This window comes from Meles meles, chromosome 21 (assembly GCF_922984935.1).
Source record: "Meles meles chromosome 21, mMelMel3.1 paternal haplotype, whole genome shotgun sequence".
In the NCBI taxonomy this organism is placed as follows: Eukaryota; Metazoa; Chordata; class Mammalia; order Carnivora; family Mustelidae; genus Meles; species Meles meles.
Window position 1 is genome coordinate 1,133,989 of NC_060086.1, and position 14,227 is coordinate 1,148,215.

Here is a 14,227-nt window from a genome sequence, read left to right on the forward strand (position 1 = left end):
TGTTGGGAAATGCGTAAATAACTCTGCTGTTCCTGAAGATCATCTAGCAGTTCCACCAAACCCAGAATGTCACTTATCTATCACCTCAGTATCCCGGTTATAGCGTTCAATAGAGCAAACTTGAATTCTTCAAATTTAAAGCCAGGTTTTCTTCATTGTTTATCTCAAGCACTTGGCATACTGCTGCCTGATAAACTATAAACAAAATACGTGTGTGCATGCATGTATACACACAATTATACAAAATAAACATAAATAGGTATAAAAAAGAGAGTAAAAGCCAAAGTTCTTACAATTACAAATAGGGTCTGCCCCCTACACTGATACCACCACCACCACCACCCTGCCCTCCCCATCACATCTCTGACCTCATTTCCTACTCGTCTCCCCCCTGCTCAACCACACCGGTCCTCCTGCTGCTGCTCCAGAAATGCACTGACCAGGCCCCCACTCAGGGCCCTGCTCCAGCTCTGTCTCTGGTGGGAATGCTCTTCACTTGGATACCCATGTCGCCAATCCCTTATCAAGAGTTTGCCCAAACAACACTGTGTGTCAATCATACATCAATTTAAAAAAGTGAAATTTTAAAAAACAAGTTTTCCCAAGAATCACCTTTTTCCATGAGCCAACCTTGACCACCCTGTTTATGACTGCAACCCTCCCTCCTTATCCTTAACCCAACCTTACTAATATCCCTCACTATGCTTTTTCTTTTTTCTGTAACATCTATCATTTTCTAACATATGATAAAATAGATTCATTATGTTTATTATGTATTGTCTATCTGTCCTCATTAGGATGCAAATTTCACAAGCATAGGATCTTTATCAGCTTTGTTCACTATCCACAGGACTGAGAACGGTACCCAGCATATAGTACAGCTTAATAATATTTGTTGAATTAAGTGAATGAATAAAGCTCGAATGCCACCTTCACTATAAAGTCTTTCCTGATTCCCTGGGGCTGGAAAAAACTTCTCCCTAGAACTTCCGCAGTACTTTGGGTGGACCTGTTTTCAGCATACAAAATTCACAGTATTCTTACTTATCTTAAACCTATTTATATGTATGTTACCTCTACTGCTGGACTGTAAGCTCTTTCTACTAAGATCCCAAATTTTTCAAAACACTTATTTTGAGCCTCTTCTGAGGAGATGCTCAAATAATTTCTGAAGGTTGAATGAATAAATGAAATGATATAGTTGTGAATTACATACCCACAACTATTTTTTTAACTTTTTATTGTACAGAATTTCAAATACATACAAAAGAGAATGAATACATGAATTCCACATATACATCAACCTGCTTCAACAATCATAGCAAATCGTGCTTCATCAATGGCCCCAGAAAGCATTCTGTACCTCTTCCAACAAGGGGGGATTCCTGCACATCTGAGCAATTCTTAGACACTAGCATGGGGCCCTCTATAATTCAACTCAGTTCTGACACTATCCACCCAGATAGCATGAGATTCCACAGGTTAGGGATTCAGTTCCACAAGACTGAGCCCCCCCTCCCTGCACACACACACACACACTGAAGACCCCAGGCCAGGTTGTTACCCGTGCTTCAGACCAACTGGCTCCAACAACCTCCCCCTTGGGTTTAACTAATTTGCTAGAACGGCTCATAGAACTCAGAGAAATGTTTTATTTACTAGATCACTGGTGTATTACAAAAGGGTAGAACTCAGATGGAAGAGATGTATAGGACAGGACAAGTTATGTGGGAGGAAGCATAGAGCTTCCATACTCTCGCTGAGTATGTCATTCTCCCCGTATCGGCGTGTGCTCACGAACCCAACCCCGAAGCTCTCCAAACACGATCCTTTGGGGTTTTATTCATTACAAAGCATGATGGATTAAATCACTGGCTACTGGTGACTGAGCTAGATCACTAGCCCCTCTCTGCTCCCCAGAGGTCAGGGTGGTAGGACTACGTCATCAAGGTTGGTTCTGTTGGAAAATAGCCCCATCCATAGGTGCGGTCCAAAAGTCACCTCATTCACACAAGAAGCAACACCTTTATCACTCTCATCATAGGAAATTACAAGAGTTTGAAGAGCTTTGTGCCAGAGATGATCAAATATATTTATTATAAATAAATCACAATTTCAAATAAATTAAAAAAATCAATCAATCAATCACAATTTCACATCTAAACACATCCACATTTTCTCATGATTTCAAAGCAAATCATCATTTCATCCAAGATATTTCAGTATATATTTCTAAAAGGAAAAAGGCTTTTCTTTTTAAGATGCCCATTACGTTTTAATTACAAGTATACTACTGTACCTGCCTGGATTCAGGTTTGGCTTCTGAGCATTCTAGAATCAAATCAAGTTAAGGACTTAATCATATCAGACCTAATGAAGCCCTTGCTAATCCATTCCCCATCATTAGCATATCAATTAACATAATATCTCTGTTATTCAATTGATTTATGCCCTCCATGATTTGGATCCTCTCTATTTCACCAACCTATCACCTGCTGCTCTTCTCCCCCAAGACAACACACAGACACACACACATACACACAACTTATGTTTAAGATACACAGGAGATGTCTTGTTCCTTAAATATGTCATGTTTTTTAGACCTCTATGCCTTTGCAAATGCTATTCCCTCTGCCTGAAATCACCTAATCCCACATACTCAGTGGGCAAATTCCTATTTATTCTTCAAGATGATAATTAAATAACCAGCCTTATACTACATTATCTCCTTCCTACTCCTTCAGAGAATTAATCACTCCCATTCCTCTCCTTGAGTGAAATATCTTTCATCTTTGTTTCCAGGACCCAGTAGGTATAAAGTAAATGTTTCATCAATTAAATAGAGTTGAATCTAAGAAGTTGTTGAGAACTTAGAACTGAGATTATTGTTCTCAACAAAACTATTCCAACTTAGGGGTGCCTGGGTGGCTCAGTGGGTTGGGCCTCTGCCTTCGGCTCGGGTCATAATCTCGGGGTCCTGAGATCGAGCCCCGCATTGGGGGTTCTCTGCTCGGCAGGGAGCCTGCTTCCCCCTCTCTCTCTGCCTGCTGCTCTGCCTACTTGTGATCTCCCTCTCTCTGTCAAATAAATAAATAAAATCTTTAAAAAAAAAAAACTATTTCAACTTAGAGTGCTATTAGCCTAAAATTAAAATCCTTAACCAGCAATGATGACTATCACCAATGAAACAGAATTGACATCATAAATTCTTAAGTTGGAAGAAACCTCATAGCCATCATTTAGGTCTGGCCCCATGCCTTTCTGTAGGAACGATATTAATGTGTCCATTTCACAGATTAATGACCAGAGGTATAAGGAAGTTAAATGACCCAGGTCACACAGCTCCTAAGTGATGGCTAAAAAACTAAAATTTGGATCTCAAATGTATACAGACAACATAAAATGTGGTGCATAAATTAAGATGTGGCTAAACTGAGAGGCAGATAAATTAAGCAGAACTAAACAAGGTTAAACACTGGATAGGAACCTATCTGGACTGAGGAAACGTCAAAGATTGCCATGAAGAATTTAGACCAGGGCGCCTGGGTGGCTCAGTCGGTTAAGCATCTGCCTTTGGCTCAGGTCATGATGCCAGGGTCCTGGGATTGAGCCCTGCTTTGGGCTCCCCTCTGCTCTCCCTCTCTTTCTATCCCTCTCCCCACTTGTTCTCTCTCTCAAATAACTAAAATCTTAAAAAAAAAAAAATCAGACCAAAGTTCTGCGAGCTGGACAAGCGATGGGTGATGACTCATTAACAGTGAAAGAAGAAAGTCTGCACATTCTTTGGGAGACCAGTGGATAGAAACAAGTTTCATAAATTGTCAAATCTCCACCAAGCCAGGGAATACCAAGGAGCCTCGTATCCCACTCTCTCTGGCTCAGTAACCACCCATGTGGCGCTGGTCCAGAGGGAATCAACGCACTTCACATCACATGGCAAGACAGCTACCCCAGCCCAGAAGAGCACAGACTGTCTGTCAGCGGAGAAGCAGTGCTTAGTGCAATGCAAGCCCCCTGAGCATGGAGAACCAGTCATATGTAAATGGAGGGAAAGCCAGGAGCAGACAAGTTACCTAAGAAGAGCTAAAATGAAATTAATGGGACGGGCTGAAGACTATGCATGAGGCAACACAACATAACTGCGAATGGGCAAGACTCCTGAGAAGGACTGACAGGCTCCTGAAGCCTCAAAACTCCTAACCCCAAAGCCAGTCCACGCTACCCCCCTGTGCCTAGCCTTAGACCTGGGAAGTACAGAACGGGCATCATCTCCAAGAGGCGACCAGTCTCACTGAGATGACCAGACCAATCATTATTGTTCATGTCTGAAAAGCCAGTGGTTTGAGCTTCTCCCAACCACAGACAAAACAAATAGCTTCAACCAGACCATCGCCTCAAATATGGAAGGAAACACACATTTCCTTAAGTAAAACGAGGGCTGACCTCCATATCCCCAGATGAACATGAGTCCTGACTTATGACTCAGAATTGCCGACACCTCCCAGGGTGCACTATGGTGGTACCAAAGGCAGAGAAAATACGATGTTTGAGACAAAAGTGTCACTGAATTTACTGGGAAGGCGGAATCTTTCTCCACACCCTCCCTAGGAGACAGAGCTGGATTACAGAACCTTAACTTCGCCCACAAAATGCTCATGTCAGGGGATATGCCCTCCACCCCAGGGATTACACAGGTTTCAGCTCCCTGCTCACACTCAGAACAAACGGCCTGCGCCTCCCCTAGCCCTTCCCAGGCCACACTGTAAAATGCTCTGCCTCCTTATTCACTGCCGGTTGCCTTTTTTCTCAGCTCTCCACCAGGAGCCACTCATAATTCAGTCAAAATTCTCATGTCTACAAGGGGGGAAAAATCTGGTAAGTTCAGGTGCTTCCAAGTAAATTGTGAACCTTAGAATTTCACACACACAAAACTCCTTGCTAGAGAATGGACTCTGGATCTCTCACATGTGGCCCTGGGAGGGGGACAGGACAGGAGGCGGAAGAAGTCCTGATGGAAGGGTATGTGCTTTGACGTGGCAGCTCCCAGGCCCAGTCCGGACCGCCGAGCCCCTCTCTTCCACCGGTCAGAACAGGTCTCCCACCCACCCGGCGCCCAGCTGGTCCATCCGGGGGAAAGAAATGGTGAAGAAGCCTCTGCTGACGACCCCTTCTAACCCCTAGCTCCAAAAGTACAAAAGCAAGTTTTCCTTCAGGGCCAGGCTTAGGGGGTCTGATTTTAAATAAGAGGGGAAAACCTCGTCACCCAGAATCTCTTTGAACTCCTTCATCTCTGTATTTCACGAGAGGCGTCCAAAATTGCTCCAGCAGCTTACTCTTTGTCAGGACCCACCTCTTACCTTTACCTGTGTAAGAACAAATGCAAGCTGGTACAGAGACTGTGGAGATCAAGCACATCCAAGAGAATAAACCCTACCAGGCTTAGATGGATGTCACCTTGGGGAGGAGCGGTGAGTCCTCCGGGCACTGCAACAAGGCACAAACGCAGCCTGAGAAGCTTCTGGGTCAGAGGAGAGTCAAAGAGCCTCTGCTAACTAGGCCTAGGGTTACCAGTCAATGCATTTATAGTGTATTTTATGTATTTTATGACTCAAAAAAAGTATAGCTGTTCTGGAGAGCCTGAGATTTTATGGATCCCACATACATGATAGCAGACAGTTTTATTCAGCAAGATGAGAGCCTAGAAGGAGAGGAGGAAACGAACATCAAGGTCCAGACACAAGAGAAGACACACTGTCTAGCTTCCCTCTCCCCGCTGGTAGGACTGGTACGAAGAAGGGTCAGATGCAAAGTTCCCTAAGACTGCTTCCCTTGCGAAACTCTTGGCTTCTGCCTCCTTTCCACACTGCAGAGGAGTTAACACATTATTTTCTCTGGCTTTGATTCTGCAAAAGCTTCAGGTCTGACAGGAAATCACCTAACCCAATTAGCAGAATGCCAACGAGAGGGAAGGGGGAGAGGATCTACTGAGAACAAAACGCAGACAGAGCGCTGACTCAGGTATATCCCAGACTCTGCAAAACAGATCCTGCTGTCTTCAAAGGGAGTAGACACAGTGGCCAACACGCCAAGAACAGTCACCAAAGAGTTCCACTGCCCAATATCGAGGGAACACAGGCAACAATTTTGAATTAATATCCTCATAATTAAAACTGTAAGTAGAAGTAGATAAAAGTACCAAAACTCAGAAGAAAAAAAGATAAAAGAAATAGTTAAGAAGATGAGGCAAGAAAACGCAAAGAGACTGAAGAGGGGAACGAACCATCATGGGAATAAATAATGCAGAGGGTTCAAAATGCAGACCTTGCATCACCTTTCTCTCATCCAATTTTTGAGTTAGTCTCGAAAGCAAAGAAAAGGAATGTGGCTTCCATCTCGGCCCAGCCTCCCTCCCTGCTCTAGGGAAAGGCAGTTGAGCTGCCCTATGGTGAGGCCCATGTGGCAGAACTGGAAGGGGCCCCCTGGAAACAGCCAGAAAGGAACTGGGGCCCTTGATCCAACCACCCTCAAGGAAGTGAATCCTGCCCACGATGTGCATGAGCGAGGCAGCAGATCTCCAATAAAGCATTCAAATAAACTGGCCTTGGCCAACGTGACCTCTTAAAAGACCCTAAACCAGAACCACCCAACTAAGCTGCTCCCAGATTTTTAACCCAAGCAAACTGTGAAAAAATGAATGTTTGTTTTAAAGCTGCTAAGTTTGGGGGTAATGCATTATATGGCAATAGATAGCTAAAATAACAGCTTTGAGGTAGGCAAAACTTTCTTAAAGCATGAACAATAAAAGGAAAACATGATAGAATAGACTTCCTCAAGATTGAAAACTTGCACTTGCTCTTCAAAAGATACCGTGACGGGGCACATGGGTGGTGCAGTCAGTTAAGCATCTGACTGGACCTCAGCTCAGAACCATGACTCAGGGTGGTGAGATCAAGCCCCACATCAGGCTCCACACAGGGCACAGAGCCTCCTTAAGACTCTCTCTCTCTCCGCCTCTGCCTCTGCCCCTCCCTAAAACACACACACAAACAACCAACAAAAGATAACATAATGGAAAAAGAAAAAAGAAAAAAGACAAGCCAAGCCACAGAACAGGAGAAAATACTTGTGATACATGTATTTGACAAAGAACTTGTATCCAGAATAAAGAACTCTTACAAGTCAGTAATAACACAACTTATTAAAATATGAGCAAAAGACTGGGATAGACATTCCAGAAAAGAAGATATGAAAATAAACCAAAAAGAAGAATGACTAGATGAAAAAGACCAACCACACCAAGTACTGGTGAGGACAGGGAACCACAGAGCTGCTCGGGATAGGAAATGGCACGACCATTCTGGAAAACATTTTAGTGGTTTCTGATAAAGTTAAACAGAGGCTGATCCAAGAGAAACCCAAGGGCACTCTGTGACAGCGCCAAAGCAGAATGTCCACCAGCAGATAAACGCATCAACAGACGGTGGGCTACCCTGCAAAGGAACAGTACTCAGCAATCCAAAGGAAGGAATTGGTTCCACGTGCCAAAATAAATACAGAAAACGTGATACTGACCGAAGCAAAAAGACTGATACAACATGATTCCGTTCGCAGCACGCATCAGAAAACACAAACGCTTAAACGACAAAAATCAGGTCATTAGGTTGGGGGTGGGGCGACCTTGGGAACTCTTCGGGGGAGATGGAAGTCTTACATCGTGCTGGCGATCATGAGTGTGCAGATAACCTCGAAATTCACCCACATGCACACTTACAATGGGAGCACACTGTTGCGACAAATGATACCTCGCAAAAACATCAGCTTCAGAGAAGGTACTGGCATGCTTCCAGTTCCCTGAAAACCTCAACCGTCCCGACGGCTCGAGGTCACCAACGGGGCAGAGAGGGCACTGCGACCAGCCGCTGTTGTAATACAATTCAGAAGTCCTGGGTTTTGTCACTTGCTCCCCGACCCGCATGCCCGCACGGGTCAGGCCACACCGAACGGGCAACTCCGCGCGCGTCGCCCGTGAGGAAGACACAGTGACGCTCTGCGGCGGACTCGGTCCCGGACTCGCGGCGGTCGCTGGCAGCAGCGGGTCCGGCAGGTGCTCCCTGGACACCCCAGCTCGGCCGGGAGACGGCCGGCCGGACGCGCGCGGACCCCGGATCACGGACGCCCGACCTCGCCCCGGCCACGTCCCGGTGCGGGATTGCATCATTCGTTCCCGCGGCTCGGGAACCGGCGCCACGGGAAGACCGCGGACGACTCAGAGGTACACCGGGAAGCGAAAGCCTCGAAACCCCACGAGCGTTTCGCCGGCCGCGACCGAGAAAGCTGCCGGCCACGGACAAGGCCCGGCTCGGACACCGACGTCGGCACCGGAGCGCCCGGCACGCGCCCAGACTCACCCGGGGCTGCTGCCCTTCCTGGTTCCCGGGCTGCCCTTCCGACTGCAGGCAGCCGCGGGCGCGCCCCGACTCAGCCGCGGAGCTCCGAGGGGGCGGCCTGCGCACCGCAGAGGCTTCCCCGAGCAGCCCCGTGAGCTCGGTGGAGCGCGCGGCGAACTCCGAGCGGTTCTCTCAGCCGCCGTGCGCCGCGGGGCTGGGCAGAAGCTTTGGCCCCGCCCGTGGGCGGGGCTTCCATGAGCCCGCCCCCTCCGCCCCGGAGCCGGAGCCTCACCGCCTCCTGGCCCCGCCCCTGGGCAGGGCTTCTCTGAGCCCGCCCCCCTCCACTTCACGCGCGAGGGGCCGGAGCGCTCCCCGCCCGCCCCACCAGAAATGTGGGTAAGAGAAAGCCAGGCGCTTTTGGGCTCCTTAGGGACCTTTTTTGCAATTAACGGAAGCTCCTAGGGATCTTTTTTGAATTCACGTTTGACCTTCTGTTCTAGGAATGTAGGTCTCCAAGGGAATTTCAGTAACTACTTCTATTCATACTATATATCAACCATCAGTTAAAAATATATACAGTATCAAAAGCAAAACTACTTATATTCACAATTAAAATGCAGAAAGCTATGACTGACAAAATAAGTCTGAACCTTTTTCTTTTCTTTTTTTTTAAGATTTTATTTATTTGGCAGACAGAGATCATAAGTACTCAGAGAGGCAGGCAGAGAGAGAGAGGAGGAAGCAGGCTCTCTGCCCCATGTGGGGCTCGATCCCAGGACCCCGGGATCATGACCCCAGCCAAAGGCAGAGGCTTTAACCCACTGAGCCACCCAGGCGCCCCTCTTTTCTTTTTTCTTGTCATCTTATTTTCTTCTAGGTGTCACTTGCCGAGCTACTTTTTTTTTTTTTTTTAATTTGACAGAGAGAAATCACAACTAGGCAGAGAGGCAGGCAGAGAGAGAGGAGGAAGCAGGCTCCCCGCGGAGCAGAGAGCCCAACGCGGGGCTCCGATCCCAGGACCCTGGGATCATGACCCGAGCCGAAGGCAGAGGCTTTAACCCACTAAGCCGCCCGGGCGCCCCTGCCGAGCTACTTTTAAGTTCACTATAATAAATAAGGGGTGAGCACCTCCAAACATTTACCTTTGGGTCAGCTGCTGGCGCAGGACAGTGAGGTGCCGCGCTAAACCTCAGGCCCTAACAGTTCAGATTCCCTACAAGTGGTCACTCAGGGAGAGGGGACGCAATTGCTGGAGCAGGACACTTGGTCACCACATCCCTGCCCGTTGCTACAGAACCTCTCAAAACACAGTTCTATCCCGAAACAAGAGTGCTGCTGCTCGTTAGCCAGGCGTGCCCTTGAAGTTCAGCAAGAAAATGGTTACAGGTTGGGGCACATCTGGTTTAATTTCTCCCAGATGTGTCAAAGAGGGCTCTGATCTGAAGAATGGAGAGGTGGAATTTTGATGTTCTGAAATACGAGGTAAAAAATGATACCACTAATGGGGGAGGGTAAAATAAGGGGGTCTAAAATAACAATCTAGTTAAGAACCTGTTTATATTTTGTAGTAATTTAGAAATCAGTATAATAAAAGATGTTAAACACCAAATATTTGTATATAAGCATAGAGGGTAATTGAGTATTTCCAGGGGGAAAGAAACCCAAGTACAATAATGTGGAAAAGTATAATTAATTCCTGCTATTATTCATATTTCATAGATGCTTAATATGAAACAGAGTTCAAATATTTGCACTGAATAAAATCTGTCAGCTACTCATGGTCTCTGTACCTACCTCATAGTCACATCTGTACTAACACTTGGGTCATGAGGGAGCAGACTTTTACAACACATACCACACTGAAAAAAAAAGATGTCCAGAGGAAGCTAATGGGTGGTCACAGATACATGAAAGAATCACAAAGTAATCTTGCCTAACAAGTCATAACTATACAAGGAGATTATAGTATGCTTCATTGTTGTTCTTCAGGAACAATGTTAAATAGCACATGTAAGCCAAATGCAATGCAGTATTATTTGCACAGCTTTAATCATAACTAGTTAGTAAAAAGTAATACAGGTAATACTAGTAGTTTTCCTGAAAGGTTTCCTATAATGTCACATTTTTACAAGCTAACATATTCACTGATGATAAACTGTGTTAGGGTCATGTACTTTTTTTTTTTAAGATTTCATTTATTTGTGAGAGAGAATGAGAGAGCATGAGATGGGGGAGGGTCAGAGGGAGAGGCAGACTCCCCATCAAGCAGGGAGCCCAATGCGGGACTTGATGCCAGGACTCCAGGATCGTGACCTGAGCGGAAGGCAGTGGCCTAACCAACTGAGCCACCCAGGCACCCTAGAATCATGTACTTTTAAAAAATAATTTAGTGCTAATAAAATAGCCTTCTAAAATAGAGTAAGTTGGAACAGTCACTGCAGAAAACAACGTGATATCGTTCAGTAACACTGAACATGGACATTTTCTATGACCCAGCAATTCCACCTCTGGAATGCTCTCAGATGAAATTCTTGCACATGAGTAGCAGGAGGCACATATAAGAATGCTCACGATACTGTATACATATAAATAGTCATTGACTAGAAACTTAAAAAAGAGAGTATCGTTTAATATCATAAAGAACTTATGGGGCGCCTGGGTGGCTCAGTGGGTTAAAGCCTCTGCCTTCGGCTCGGGTCATGATTCCAGGGTCCTGGGATCGAGCCCCGCATCGGGCTCTCTGCTCCGTGGGGAGCCTGCTTCCCTCTCTCTCTCTGCCTGCCTCTCTGCCTAGTTGTGATTTCTCTCTGTCAAATAAATAAAATATTAAAAAAAAAAGAACTTACAACATAAAATCCAGGATGGTAGTTATTTCTGGAAACAGGAAAGAAAATGAGACTCAGAAGAAATTATAGATTTCTTTAATGGCAGTGAGTATATATACACTTTTATATTTGTGTGCATATATATAAAATATTTTATGATACATGTGATATTTGTATATCAATACATTAAGAACCAATACATTGAAATATCATATTTTAAAAGAATGTAGTTAAAGAAAAATACAACTTAAAGTTGTATTAAACACTGACGTTCAAAATAAGTCACACCATGCACATATGACCATGCTATGTCCTGTGAGTGAGGCAGACTCTGCAGAACAATATATATTGGTCGATTCCATTTCTGAAAGAAGAAAACTCTGTGCATGTCAATAGTAATTCTGGTGAGCAATTAATCCTGGGTAGTAAAAGGAATGAAGAATTTACCTTTCTAATTTATTTGGTTTCATACTGGTTGAGATTAGTTTAAAAATATTTATTAGTTTTGTAATGGTTTGTGAATCAATTAAAACTAAATGCTTTAGGAGTAGGGAGAATGAACTACATGAAGGTGGCCAAAAGGTACAAATTTCCAGCTATAAAATAAACACATTATAGGTATGTAATTAAAAAGAGAAAAACTCGGGTTTTTTTCCTCCCCATATAGGAAGCAAAACCCAATTCTTTCCTCCTATATTGTCTTTTACTACTTACACAAAACACTACTTCTGGTCATGAAATGTGGAAGTTTCACCAGCTGTGTATCCTATTATCTTATAATTTAACTCAATTCTGACACTATCTTCTCAAACATAATATCCCACAGGTTAAGGGCTCAGTCCCATAAGACTGCCCCCATCCTCACATGCATTTCAGATACCAGTTATCATCTGTGTTTCTGACCGACTGGCCCTGATTAGAGGTTCCAGCGACCCCCTCCTTAGGTCTGATTGATTTGCTGGATCATGTACTTTTTCAGAACTCAGAAACACATTTACCAGCTTACTACAGCATAGAGACGGACAACCAAATGAAGAGATACACACAGGGTGAAGTCTGGGAGAGTCTCAAGTGCAGGCGCTTCAGTCCCCATTAAGCTGGGGTATAGCACCTCAGGGTGTCATACAACCTGGCAGCTCCTTGAACCCCATACACTTTTGGGTCTTAACAAGTCTTCAGAAGCATGATCGATAAGTAACTCCATTTTCAGCCCTTCTCTCTTCTCAAGAGAATGGGGGCAGGACTGAAATTTCCAAGCTTCTAATTATGGACTGGTCTTTCTGGTGACTAGGTTTCATCCAGAATCCCACCCAGAGGTGCTCCCTTAGAACACAAGATGCTCAGGGCATCTAAGTGGCTCAGTGGGCTGTCCAACTGAAGCAGGAGCCATAGAGGAAATACACACATTGCCACCTGAAACATGGGGGAGAAACACTCTGGTTTCTCATTTCCTCTCGTCAGGGTTTCTCTTGGCCAAATCTAGCTAGAAGCCAGCTGACACAGGAACCTACGGGGAAATGTATTTTCCGTAGGTGTCAGACAGAACAGAGCAGAGCAGAGGAAGAGCAAGGAACAGATATGACAAAGGCAGGCCAAGGAGCAGCGCAGATTACAAAGACCTACAAATAAGTAATAAAAAACTAATTCCAGGGGTGCCTGGGTGGCTCAGAGGGTTAAGCCTCTGCCTTTGGCTCAAGTCGTGATCTCAGGGTCTTGGGATCGAGCCCCACATAGGGCTCTCTGCTCAGCGGGGAGTCTGCTTCCCGCCCCCCCTGCCTCTCTGCCTGCTTGTGATCTCTGTCAAATAAGTAAATAAAATCTTTTAAAAAAAAAAACTAATTCCAGTAGAAAAATGGGCAAAGAACATGAATAAGCCATTCACTAAAGGCCAATAAACAAAAAAAAAAAATCTAATTAAACTAGTAAGAAATTCAAAGAAAAATAATGAGTTACAAATTTTTTCACAGATACACAAAGATGAAAAAGGTTGATAAGGACGCAGGAAAATGGGCCCTTATCAGCAGTGTGAATATAAATGCATGCCATTTTTTAACTTCTAGTTACCCATCCCAAAGAGCTCAATCGATGCAGAAATATTTCTCTTTCAGGGTGTTCATTAGATAAGTTAAACAATTTACATTATGTATATACCATATGGAAAAATATGCATATATGGTATATATATTATACAATAGAATACAGCATAGCCATTTAAAAGGATGGTAAATCTATATTTATTGCCAAAGACCTTTTGGACAAATTACTGAGTAAAAATGCAGAATATAAAACAATATATACAGTATGAACTTATTCATATAAATCTATACGTAACAGAAAGATATTTGAAATGTTTACCAAAATGCTGAACGGCTGCCTCTCGATGATTTTCACTCTTCCTTGTACTCTTTTGTGTTACTTGAATCTCCTACATGGTTACGCATTAAGTGTTAGGTGTCATTAGGGAAAACATAAAGGTATCCTTATGGTGGAGAAAAATAGGGACACTTACATTATAAAGCAATATGATTACAATATAAAAGGTGCCGCCATACATGACTGAACCTTCCCTCTCCTCCTAGAAATTCTACAAAGCAATGGAGAGTTGGTTGAGGGGGACCTGAATATCCTGTTTTCCACAATACTAGAAGAAAAGCCACTAGAGTCTCCAAGGCCTAAATAAGGGCCACCAACAGCAGCGGATTGGGCAGCAACGCATGGGAAGTGGCACTTGGGAGGACTTAAGGGAAGGAGCAGCAGTAGATCCCAGAAAACACCAGAAAGCAGATTCCCTGAGGATGAGAAGTTCACATGAAAATGAAAATACCTGCTGTTCAAAACAACCAGAGCACACACAGCAATGAGAAGTGAGGCTGCACTGAGGCTACAAGGAACCCAGTAGACAGAGAAGGTACAGGGTATTCAAAAGAATGTCTTGGAAACCAAACATGATAAATCTCAGAAAGTAGATAAACAGCTTACCTCAAATGCAGGCGCTATGTTTCCTGGATGCAATGA

The 14,227-nt window shown here is 44.5% G+C and overlaps 1 protein-coding gene across 7 annotated transcripts in view; it reads right to left on the reverse strand.

Moving 5' to 3' along the window:
* PSPH (phosphoserine phosphatase) overlaps positions 1-14,227 on the reverse strand; it is a 44,447-nt gene that overhangs the window by 9,927 nt on the left and 20,293 nt on the right. The window contains exon 1 of one of the 7 annotated variants that reach the window (XM_045992852.1): positions 8,409-8,594. The exons of the other annotated variants lie outside the window; for them this stretch is intronic. The gene's annotated coding sequence lies outside the window, so the exon portion shown is untranslated. Of the gene's footprint in view, positions 1-8,408; positions 8,595-14,227 lie in introns of those variants that run through there. 7 annotated transcript variants of the gene reach the window in all.